The sequence below is a fragment of the Anguilla rostrata genome, chromosome 18 (genome assembly GCF_018555375.3).
Source record: "Anguilla rostrata isolate EN2019 chromosome 18, ASM1855537v3, whole genome shotgun sequence".
In the NCBI taxonomy this organism is placed as follows: domain Eukaryota; kingdom Metazoa; phylum Chordata; class Actinopteri; order Anguilliformes; family Anguillidae; genus Anguilla; species Anguilla rostrata.
Window position 1 is genome coordinate 11,818,151 of NC_057950.1, and position 11,074 is coordinate 11,829,224.

The window sequence follows — 11,074 nt, forward strand, 5'->3', positions numbered from 1 at the left end:
GGCCATGAAGGAATGTACTATGTATTCTCGTGTGTGTGTGTGTGTGTGAGGGTGCATGCATGCTTGTGTGCACCCTTGTGTGTGTGTGTGTGTGTGTGTGTGTGTGTGCGTGCGTGATTTTTTTTTTCAAATTAAAGGAATTAACATCACTTTCATTGACAATGAAACCATATCTGGAGTTTTATGTAATCACTTCTGTGGATCATATGTGTTCATGGGGGAATGCAAGTCAAAATTAGAAAAACAAAAACGTGCCGCCAATCAGTATTTGATTGGAAAAATTGCGGCTTTGATAACATTGCTGAAATGTACAATTATCGTAAACCAAGCACATATTAAACATATTAAAAGATGGTACTTATCTCTGCTGCGCTCTTGAACTCTGCAACGTATCAGTATTGTTATTAACAGTGCTCATCCTTCCTGGGGCATTGCTAGTTTTTTTTCATTATTGCTATTATTGAACTGGTAATTGAGGCAGTACAGATAGGTACCGGTGAAAAATAGCGGAGGGAAAAAATAGAACAGGCTGAAGCAGGAAGAAGAGGGAAGAGAGGGAACGAAGGACGGAAACAAGATTTCACGCGCCCCGTTTGCTTAGCGGCCGGCACAGGCAGCTGCCGCTCGGATAATTGCCGCCCGGGGCGTCTCAGGAGCTCTGCCACAGATCCTCTGACAGCCCAGACCAGCCTGGATGCGGGGGCTGGGGGGCCAATACAGGGGTCAGACATAGGGCCCCTCTGCAGTGCCTTATATACTGTACAACTCCACCTCCCTCCCCACCTCCCCGCCATGCAGGATGACCCAAGCTGGTAATGACAGGAAGACTATAAATTGTATTTTGAATGAAATAATTTACCATATTTCAAGCTGGAATATAAATTAATAAACAGCCATTCGAGAAGCATAGCTACCATAGCATTTGCTAATTTTAATTTGTTCTCGTGGTCAAAGAAAGATATATTGGTTATCGAGCTGGCTTTGTAAATTAAATTAATTCCAGTGGTGTCAAAGATATTTTTTCTTCCCATGCCATAAATGTGTATGAGGTTGCAGAGACTTAAAATTTAAACAGAAAAGCAGACGTGGAGAGAGAGAGAGAGAGAGAGAGAGAGAGAGAGAGTGGGGCGAGAGAGACGACTACAGGAATCTTCTTTGATTTAAAGCCCTGGGTTCCCCTTCAAAGCGCCCTGGCTGCCTTGTGTACTATCACCGCAGCCTGTCATTTAGCCAACAGATAACTGATGTTCGATTCTCCTCATAACCAGAAGCTATCAGTCTGGGATTTCTACTGCTGTCGCAGCTGTTGGCTTTCAAGTAAATTACAGCTGAGAGGTTCCAGGGAACCCAAGTCTCTCTCTCTCGCTCTCTCGCTCTCTCTCTCTCTCGCTCTTACTCTCGCTCTCTCTCTCGTTCTCTTGTTTTTTCTCTTTAAATCTCCACTGCAATCCCTTTAAAGGACTGCCTTGTTAAATGGGAGAAGGGGAGGAGGGACCATATAAAGGTCTCACCAGAGATTTAGATGATAGCACCATCCAATGTGACAGGTGTTATCATTCAAAAGGGAATCACCCACCCCCACCCCCCAACCCCCATTTCCTCATGTAAGATTTTTTTAAAACAAATTGGTACTCACTCTCTCTCTCTCACTCTCTCTCGCTCTATCTTTCGTTTTCACTCATTTTCCTCCTTCCTCCGCAGCACGATCGCAGCTGTTTCCCTCCAGGGCAAAAGGGGAGATGAGCTCCATTTTGCTGTGCTAATCGACAATTTTAACCAGCTCTTTGTGGAACCAACGAGCAAATATTTTGACATGCTTCATTTGATGCACCCTGAGCAAATGGATCGACGAGCACTTGGCCTAGGAGGCATTTGCTGCTATCTCCTGCTTTCTCTCTCTCTCTCTTATTCTTGCCCTCTCCCCTCTTTCTCTCTCTCTCGCTCTCTCAAAAATCAGAATTCAGTATTACTTTATTTTTGAAAATTTATTAGACACTGTTTACAATAAAACTTACAGATAGAATGGTTCAGAAAATTGCCTATATAGTAATTAATACCTTCTCCATGTTGTTATTATTATTATTATTATTATTATTATATACTCCTGCCACTTCTCACAGCACTTCATCCCAGTTCACTCTATGCAACAACATTTGGAACTGGGGAGCTCTGCAAACACAGGCTGGATCCGTTGGGAGTGCCTATAGAGCCGTCAGGACTATGGACAGCAGCCCTGCTCTGTTTAATTCACTTCACCCACAGTCCCTAGTGGCTAATCAGCACACCTGCAGTGCATTCCTTCATAAGGACGGACTGGATAAGAGGGCTGATGCCTTGGAAATGAGTGTACAGGCTCCAGAGACTGCACTGTGCACGGCTTTGACAGTATTAACTGTTCTTGTGTTTTTTTTTTTTATAGTTTTTTATTTTTTTATTTATTTTTTTTTACCTGCAGCACCGATGGAGCAATGAGCATCCGGCTTTCAATTGTGCCTTCCCATAACATTGAGAAGCCCAGGGGTACTATCTCTATGGCTCAGCCCAACACCCTTATATATTGCAGTTAGTATTTTATCTCCAATTGTTCTGGCCAATTGTAAATTGCCATGCTTCTTTTCCTGCTATGGGAACCGCAGCATATACAAAAGGAAAACAAAATGGAGAGAGAAAGTAAAACCTGTTAGTAAGGATTTCCCCTTTCATTTTCATTTATAATTATTATTTTATTTATTTGCCCATTCATCCATCCATTATCTATACCCGCTTCTCCTGAGCAGGGTAGTGGGTGTGCTGGAGCCTATCCCTGCATGCATTGGGCAAGAGGCAGGAATACACCCTGGACAGGCCGCCAGTCTATCGCAGTCCACATACACCGTTCACTCACACACTCATACCTATGGGCAATTTGGAGTCTCCAATCGGCCTACCCGCACGTCTTTGGACTTGGACTGTAATATTTCACTTATTTTTTGTTAGATTATTATTTTGCCCTGGCCACGCCCTCCCCAGCATGTGATTGGTTTGCGTTTGACTGTCTCCTGTATGTGTGTCAAACTGCAGCTCAGATAAGCCCAATGCTGTGATTGAAAGGCACTGGCTCCATTTGGTGTTTTATAGCCCTGTCTCTGTATTGCTGTGCATGCCCATACATCACAATAAAATAACATCCCTCATTGTGCAATGCAATCATACACCTACAACAGCTGAACAAAATGCAATGCAGAGAAATGTGTATTTTCAATGGCGGGGATAAATCTACCATTAAACCGCACGTATAAACCCTTCAATGGTTTAATGACATTTCAAATGTAAAATGTTATCAATGTGCTTTTAGGTCCAGCCTCTTTGGAGTTTGGTATTACAAGTAAAACACGCATTGTATCAGATTGCAGCTATAATTGGTACTTCTGAATTTATCTACCAAGAGTCTTAACTAGTAACTTATATGTAAATTGATTATGCTATATTGCTTCTGAACTTGCATAATTGGGTTGCATCAGTTGCTATTCTGTCTTGAGAACTTGAGGACCAATAATTTCACAATCATTGCAAATAAAATCACATTTTTGAAAGATGTTCATGACTAATAGCCTAAATACATACTGTATTACCTCATATCTGATGATTGGAATAAACATGTATGGTATGACTGGAAATGGTAAAAACTGCAGTTATATTGAACCATTGTATTATGCGATATCATCACTGTATATTTGTCGTTAATACTCCATCATACTAGTTGTGACACTGGGGAGTTTCTCCGGGGCGAAGCACATGTAACATGTTTTTGGGAGAAGAGGTACAGTAAGTTTCCTATGATTACGATATGCACTTTTTTTTTTACGTCGCTTTGGATAAAAGCGTCTGCTAAATAAATAAATGTAAATGTAACATAGCCAGGTGTCAGGTCACATGACATGAGGCTCACCGTAGACAGGAAGCTGAACCGCCATGCAAAGGGTTCTGCTCGCACATGGGCAGTGCACATCCTCTAGCGCTGTACACATACAATACGCGCAGAACTAGACGCTATTGACAGAGTGAGTCAGAGAAAGTATTTGAGGGTTGCACGGACAGAGACTGGCACATTTGATGGGAGTCTTCCGGCAACAGAAACTCATTTGAATAAACATTGGCAGCGGGCGTCTCTATAAGTCTACCTTGAGCTGTTTAAGGACAATTTTAAACTTTTAAAACAGCGTTTTTATGCAGTAAGTGATACATCTGGTCCAGAGAGATTACAATTGTCAGAGTAATATTCCATACAGGCTACAGTGTTCTTCAGTTCTCTCTCTGCAAAGAAATAAAAGACTATGTACTGTACAATCCAGTGTAGTTTACCAAGGGAATTGTGTCTTCAGTTCGAAGAGAACAGGGTCAAACATTCATTTTCATTTGTTGGGTAGAAGAGAAAGAAGAGCAAGAGAGAGCGCGAAAGAGATTCTGCAGTAATATGACACATTGCCCACCACCACTGGGATTCAGTCAACGCCCAATCTATTTTTACACAACATGCCCAGTGCATTATTTACATACCTACATACATTACCTCTGTTATTTCAACTTTCTTCAGCTTTCTGAATAGCCCAAATGTGTGTAGGCCTATTGTACCTGTTGCCATGAGGGAGAGCTATTGGCATAATAATGGCAGTCGTTTGATGTGTCCCATTTCATTGGAGGGGCACTTAAATATTTTCTATTAATATAACTCATATACTTCTGACAACAAAATGTTTTAATTTCTTTAATTTTATGAGACTAAAGCGTGAAATAAATACTGTTAACAAAATGAGCCTTATTTAACATGTAGAGTACATATTTTGTGTGTGTGTATGTGCACGTGTGTGTGACTCATAATAACAGCTCTCAAATGTCTCAGACATTATTTAAATCTCACTAACATTAATGCGAAAAGTAATAGCAGTGGTTAGAGCTTAATATTTTGTCCCTTAAAAACAGTTCGATCTCTCATTTAGCTTTTTATACCATTCTCCTTAAAGTTTACATAAAGTTTACTTAAAGTAATAATATTTGGTGTCCCAGTGTAATTGGTCTCACAAGCAACAGGCATGCATTGCAGAACAAACAATTGGGGCAGAGCCATTAGTCAACTCTGCTCCATGTTTTCCACTGAATGAAAATTCCAGGAATCTCTGGGAAGAAATGAAATATGGAAAAAAAAATCTAAGGAATTTTCATGCTTTAAATGAGCGGAGAGAAATCATTTCCGAAAATGTGTTCCCTTTTGTGCCCTTAATTGGCGTCCCGTCACAGGCGAACCCCGGAGGGAGTGTTTAGGAGATCAGAGCAGGTCACAAGGCTTGTGCTTTCTGGAGCTCCTGTGACGAGTCTCTCCTGCGCTCTTAGAGAAGAGCTGCCAAGCTGACAGATGCAGCCCAGATTATACCCCCTCCCGTGCTGGCACTGGCTGAGGCCCGGCGCAGCTCCGCTGGAGGAGGCTCCGTGTCTAAACGGTTTGGTGGAGAAGGACTCTGTGTTCTACCGCGTATGGTCCGGGGTACAAAGGAGGGCGTGCGTGTGCGTGTGTGTGTGTTCATCTGTGTATGTGTGTGTTTTGGAGACCCAGCCATGTGGCAGACAGTTGGGCTACGGTGACAGGTGTCCCTAGCCGGAGTTCAGGTCCTCAGGTGATTTGTTGTCCCGTGGTGAGTGGGCGGTCACCCAGCTGGAAGGACCCCTCGGTCAGATGCCAGCGCGGCCTGTGCTCACACATGATGAGACCTGCTCTGTTCCCAGCAGGCAATGGTCAGACGCTCATCACCAACAGGCCCTAAAAGGAAGCCCAGTTCCTGTGCTGTTTATAAGTACTTGTCTTACAATGGCACACATATGGCAAAATGTGCAGTCTTAATTTATCCAACCTAGTTTATACAAGTCCAAGAGTGATCAACTGTACTCTGTCAAATTTAACACTGAATATTGTACTGTGTATGTAACTAAATATTCTCCTTATATGTTCCTTAGTAAATATGTGGTTGCAATCATTTTTCTTACAATGAGTTTGGAATAAGCTGTTGTCCAGACTGACCACTATTTTGTTTGATCAACACTCCATAAAGGTTTATTTACCAAGTTATTGATATTAAAACGTTTTGACTGTGTGTCTTTTTCATAAAGCTAATTTTATAGCTTTAAACTAAAATAATAATAATAATAATAATCTAAATTATATTTAATGTGATTAATACACTATGACACACAATGCGGGGAAAGACCCGCTTGGAAAACATGCCTAAATTCTGTGTCACTTGATGTGCTGTCATCTAGCTGCCATCAAGGCAGAATAGTTATTGCAACTTGTGATGCCATAGTAACACGATCTTTTGGATGCGAAAGAAAAACGCTGCTAATGCTCTTTTATCAGGGAAGGGTGTCCTGGCGTTCTGAGAAATTCCAGAAGCATTCCCCTGATCCTAATGCTGTGATACTGCAGCAACACTTTGTTCTTAATTAATCGCCAGTGGTAAATAGCACTGTTTTATCTCTGGGTGTTGTATGGGTGCCAGCTTCTGTAAGGTTCCTGGCCCCAACACCTTTATCTGAAGTTTAAAAAACAGCAGAGGGTATTCCATTGCTCTCTGTTTTGTCAGTCTCCTGTGGGTCGCACTGTACATTGTGGGAAGAGCTTAGGAGGTTGTTTTATGGGTAATTAAGGCAGCGATTTATACGCCGCCATCTTTTAAAAAGCCAATGAGATTAACTTTGCTTCAGCAGTGATCCTCAGTTCAAGGCCTCAATATGAGCATGCTGCTGTACGCGTTTGTTCTGTCGCACGCGCATAAAAAACACCCCACATTTAAAAAAAAAGTATCTGAGACCCCAGTTAAACATAGATGCACACAAATGTATATCCACACACATGCATGCGTGCTCGCACACACACACACACACAATTAACTGATATGATATTGTATGCATGTTTTAACCGAGATCAGAGAAACCCTGGGGCCCCCCCATCTCCACTGGCTGTTCCTGTTGCTGTCGGCCTGATTTGTGCTTTTGTGTCATTAATTACCAACAAGACGAAAACTTGAAACAGTAGCTCCGCAAGGGCCTCCACCAATTAATTTTGAGAAGGAGAAAGGAAAGAAGAAAGTTCATTAGACACGACAATGCTTGATTTTAGATACAATTAGCTGTGTTATTTCCAAAATCTCTGCACTTCCTCCGGCTTAGGCAATGATGTGCCAGTAGTGTGCTTATGATGGAATGATGGCCATCTATATGAGAGCGCCCCCTCTGGCTTGGAGAACCCCTGCTGAGTGCCATGAATCTAACTGATGCTGCCTGCAATTGATCTGTTTACATTTGGTTTTTTCTCCTACTCAGTATGCAGGTAATACAGAAATGGCTTTTCTTTATTTGATATCTATGGATTATGCATGGAAAGAAATTTATTCCAGGCATAGTATTGGAATATGGTCACTTCAACTAGCCTTACATCAATTGTAGCACTCCTCTTCTTGATCTTGCACTTTAGGCTGGGAAAATCGAATGATTCAGAATTAAGCGGCCTGCTTGCCAATATTGAGCTGTAAATTTTAGTCCTGTTAAAAAGGGTTCAAGAGATGTTTTGTGGGAGCCTGTTTTTAACAAGGTCAAGAACTGAGACAAAGAACCCTTGGAAAAACTACCCATTCCTTCTTTCAAGGATGCCATTTACAAATATCTCTCTCTCCATCTCTCTCTTTCTTTCTTTCTTTCTGTCACTGAGGCGAATTTAGCAACTGGTGTATCAGAAGCCACAAAACTACACACCAGAAGTACTACACACCTTGTTCTACTGTGCAGAAGTCTGCATTCACTCTTCTTCTCAGGTTAGCAGAGTCCTCACTATTATATAAATGATTAATTCTTACTATTAAATAACCATTAAATACTTACATAAATAATGACACATAAATTGTGTAAAGATCCTATTGTGCATTCAGCATGACTCCTCAGAGCCACACACAACCTGTGCCTTCCTATTCAGCACACTGTGTTTCGCATGCAAGTTCATTAAATGATGAGCGAGCCAGAAGAACATACACACAGCCAGTCAATTGCTCTGAACACGCTGTGTGAAACAGCAATAATGTAATGCTCTATCTTCATTTGTTTAGTCTGATGTTGAGAAATCATAAGTCTCTATTTTAACCAAAGTTAAACAGACAGCATTCTTTAAATCACGTTTAAATATAAGATTAAATTGTCACTGAGGATACATTGCATCTAATACTGTACAAATCTGAATGAAGTAAATACTAGAGTGACTCATTTAGCGATACATAAAACCAAATCTAGGATGAAAAGTTATCATGGGAGCAACGCCGCCTAATTAAATTTTGGTCACTAAATAATTAATTGAGCATGCCATTCTTACTTTAGACATTTCATACAGATTCAGGTACAAAAAAATCCTTCCAATTCTAACAGGTATACAGACGCCCAAATTATGGTTTTTGGGGCAGGTTTTTGCGGTTTTCTGGACCGTAACCATTACTGCCCCCCCCCCCATTCATCCTTTGACCACATTATTTTCGGTTTCTGTGAGCTTAACATATTTGAAATTCATGTAAAGAATAGAAATGTATGGTGTGAGTCTCCCTGTGTCCATGAAAGTCATTTTGCCGAGCCTTTTGATCATCTGAAAATGTCCACACTACCTTATGAAATGATTAAATAGAAAATACTCATCATGCTCAAGTTTAAATGGGTCCATTTAACCATCATGCTGTCACAGAAATGAATTCTAGCAAGTTCATTGTTGCAGCGGTGCACGGCGTTACATATGACACATCAGGTGCTATGACTGATCTGTTACAGCCGGAGGAAATCTCATTTATCACTTCTCCAGCTGTATTTTATCCAAAGTGAGTTAGAGACATGTGAAAGTTTCTAATGGGTGTCTGTGAAACTCAGAACCACACGCACACACACAAGCCCGCACACACACGCACAACACACGCATGCATATGTACACATACACACACACACACACACAAAGAGAATTCATGAAATTCTGTAGCAATGATATTTCAATCTGAGATTTTTTTCCACAATTTACACTAGCGAATGATTTTGTTTGTGTAAACCCTGTGGCTTCAGGCACATCCTGCTCATCCTCATGTGGCATCATTAGCCAGGGAGATTTCCCCTGTGATGAGAGAGAGATAGATGAACGATATATGTGTGTATGTGTGTGTGCATGTGTGAATGTGCACATATGTGTGTGTGCGTTTGCATGTGTGCAAGTGCAGTATATTTTTATAAGTTTTAGTATGTACTAAGACTGCAAAAGAGAGGGTATTTGCCCATGTGAGCACATGATGTTCTTCACAGCCTAATTATATGTTCTGTTGTGCTGGCCTCTGGTCAGTGGCAGAATGTCCAGGGAGAGGAAACCCCATCCATTTCATGGCAGTCTTGATTCTTCAGACTCATTTCTCTATTTCTCTTTTCTCCTGAGTGCTGGTGGAGCCATTGTTCCTTCATTTGCTCCGTTGGTTAGCCTTGATCAATCCCCTTACTCTGAAGCATACACTTCTCATTTTGGACACAAGCCAATCCCCCCAGTTCCCTATCTCTCCCCCACTTCCAATCTACCCCACTCCATGTCTTTTCCACTGTATCTTGCCATTCAATCATTTTATTTACTTTTACTTCCATTTCAATCTGGCATTACAGGCGCTGATGACCCGTTCATTTCTCTCTGCAAACAGCGAATAAGCTCAAAAAGATTGGGGATGAGGAATTTCGGCTCTCCGGATGGAAGCCCTTAGCCAGATTAGCGCGGTGCCCTTTAGAATGGACACGCACTATTTCCGCCCGGGCTTTTACGCTCGTGTTCCGAGGGGAAGGAGGGCGACGCTATTATGAACACATAAATCTGGCCCTTAAGAGCCAGTCGAAGGGGCCATTCTCTCACAGGCGTTCCGGCAGAAACGCTGACACGCGCTTGAGCATCGCCGAACCCGTGGCCCTGTCCGTCTGTGACTTATGGCAGCGGGGCAAAGATGGCCCCCACACACAATTGGATGTAGGATCGTTGACAGACATGTATAAATCTGTTCTTCCAGGTTGGGATCCCACCGCGAATCAATGTGGGGCGCTCTGTGCGAACAGGACACTCAAGTGCGGCGATCCATAACTCCAGTCCGGATTCAAGATCTGCATCTCGGGTCGTATGTCTTCCCCTTCAACACTGACCATGATTCAGTTCCTTGTGTACAAGCTCTTTCTTCTGAATGCCTTTTTAGAAAGTCCAGATACATCGCCCAGATCTAATCTATTCTGAAATAAATTGCATTGTATCACAGAGATTCATATTGGTGATCCATGTTGGTGTTGGTTTTTTATTGTCACTCAATGCAAATGTGTTAACTAAAGATAAAGGTTAGATTTCATTGCTTCGGAAACATAGTGCGTCCATTTCTCTGTCCACCTTCACCTGCCGACAGAACCACTATGGAAAACTCAAACTGGGTGTTACTCATGACTTATAGTATCTTCACTGAAACGCATAGAAATGCAATCTATCATTAAATTCAATTCAATTCTAATCAATCTGTGTTAGTTATTTCTATTTAACAGATTGAATTTTGTGCAATTTTAACTAAGACATAACCCATGCCTTCTAATGCCCTTTTGGCAATTGGAGGCTACATCCCGATCCCTCAAGAGAATAAAAAGGAAAATTAAAATTATGATCTCTCTCTCTCTCTCTTACACTCTCGCTCTCATTTCTTCTCCTGCTTTCTCTGCTGCAAGTAAATAAAGAATGAAAAAGGGTTAAGTCTGTAAACCAATGGTTGGATCGTTTCATCGCAATCAATTAGCAGCTTCCCATTTTCACAAAGACCGCCATTTCATGCTTTCATACTGATTTCTCCCACACTGATGTCACTTACGCGACAAACCTCAATGTTCCCGTCACAATTAGCACATTTCTAAATTTTATTAGTCCCATTTACATAATCTACCCCCTATAGAGCCATTCTTTTGTTGCTGTTTTCTAACATGGTGAGATTATAAATACATCAACACAATCATCCTTGAGATGATTTTTCAC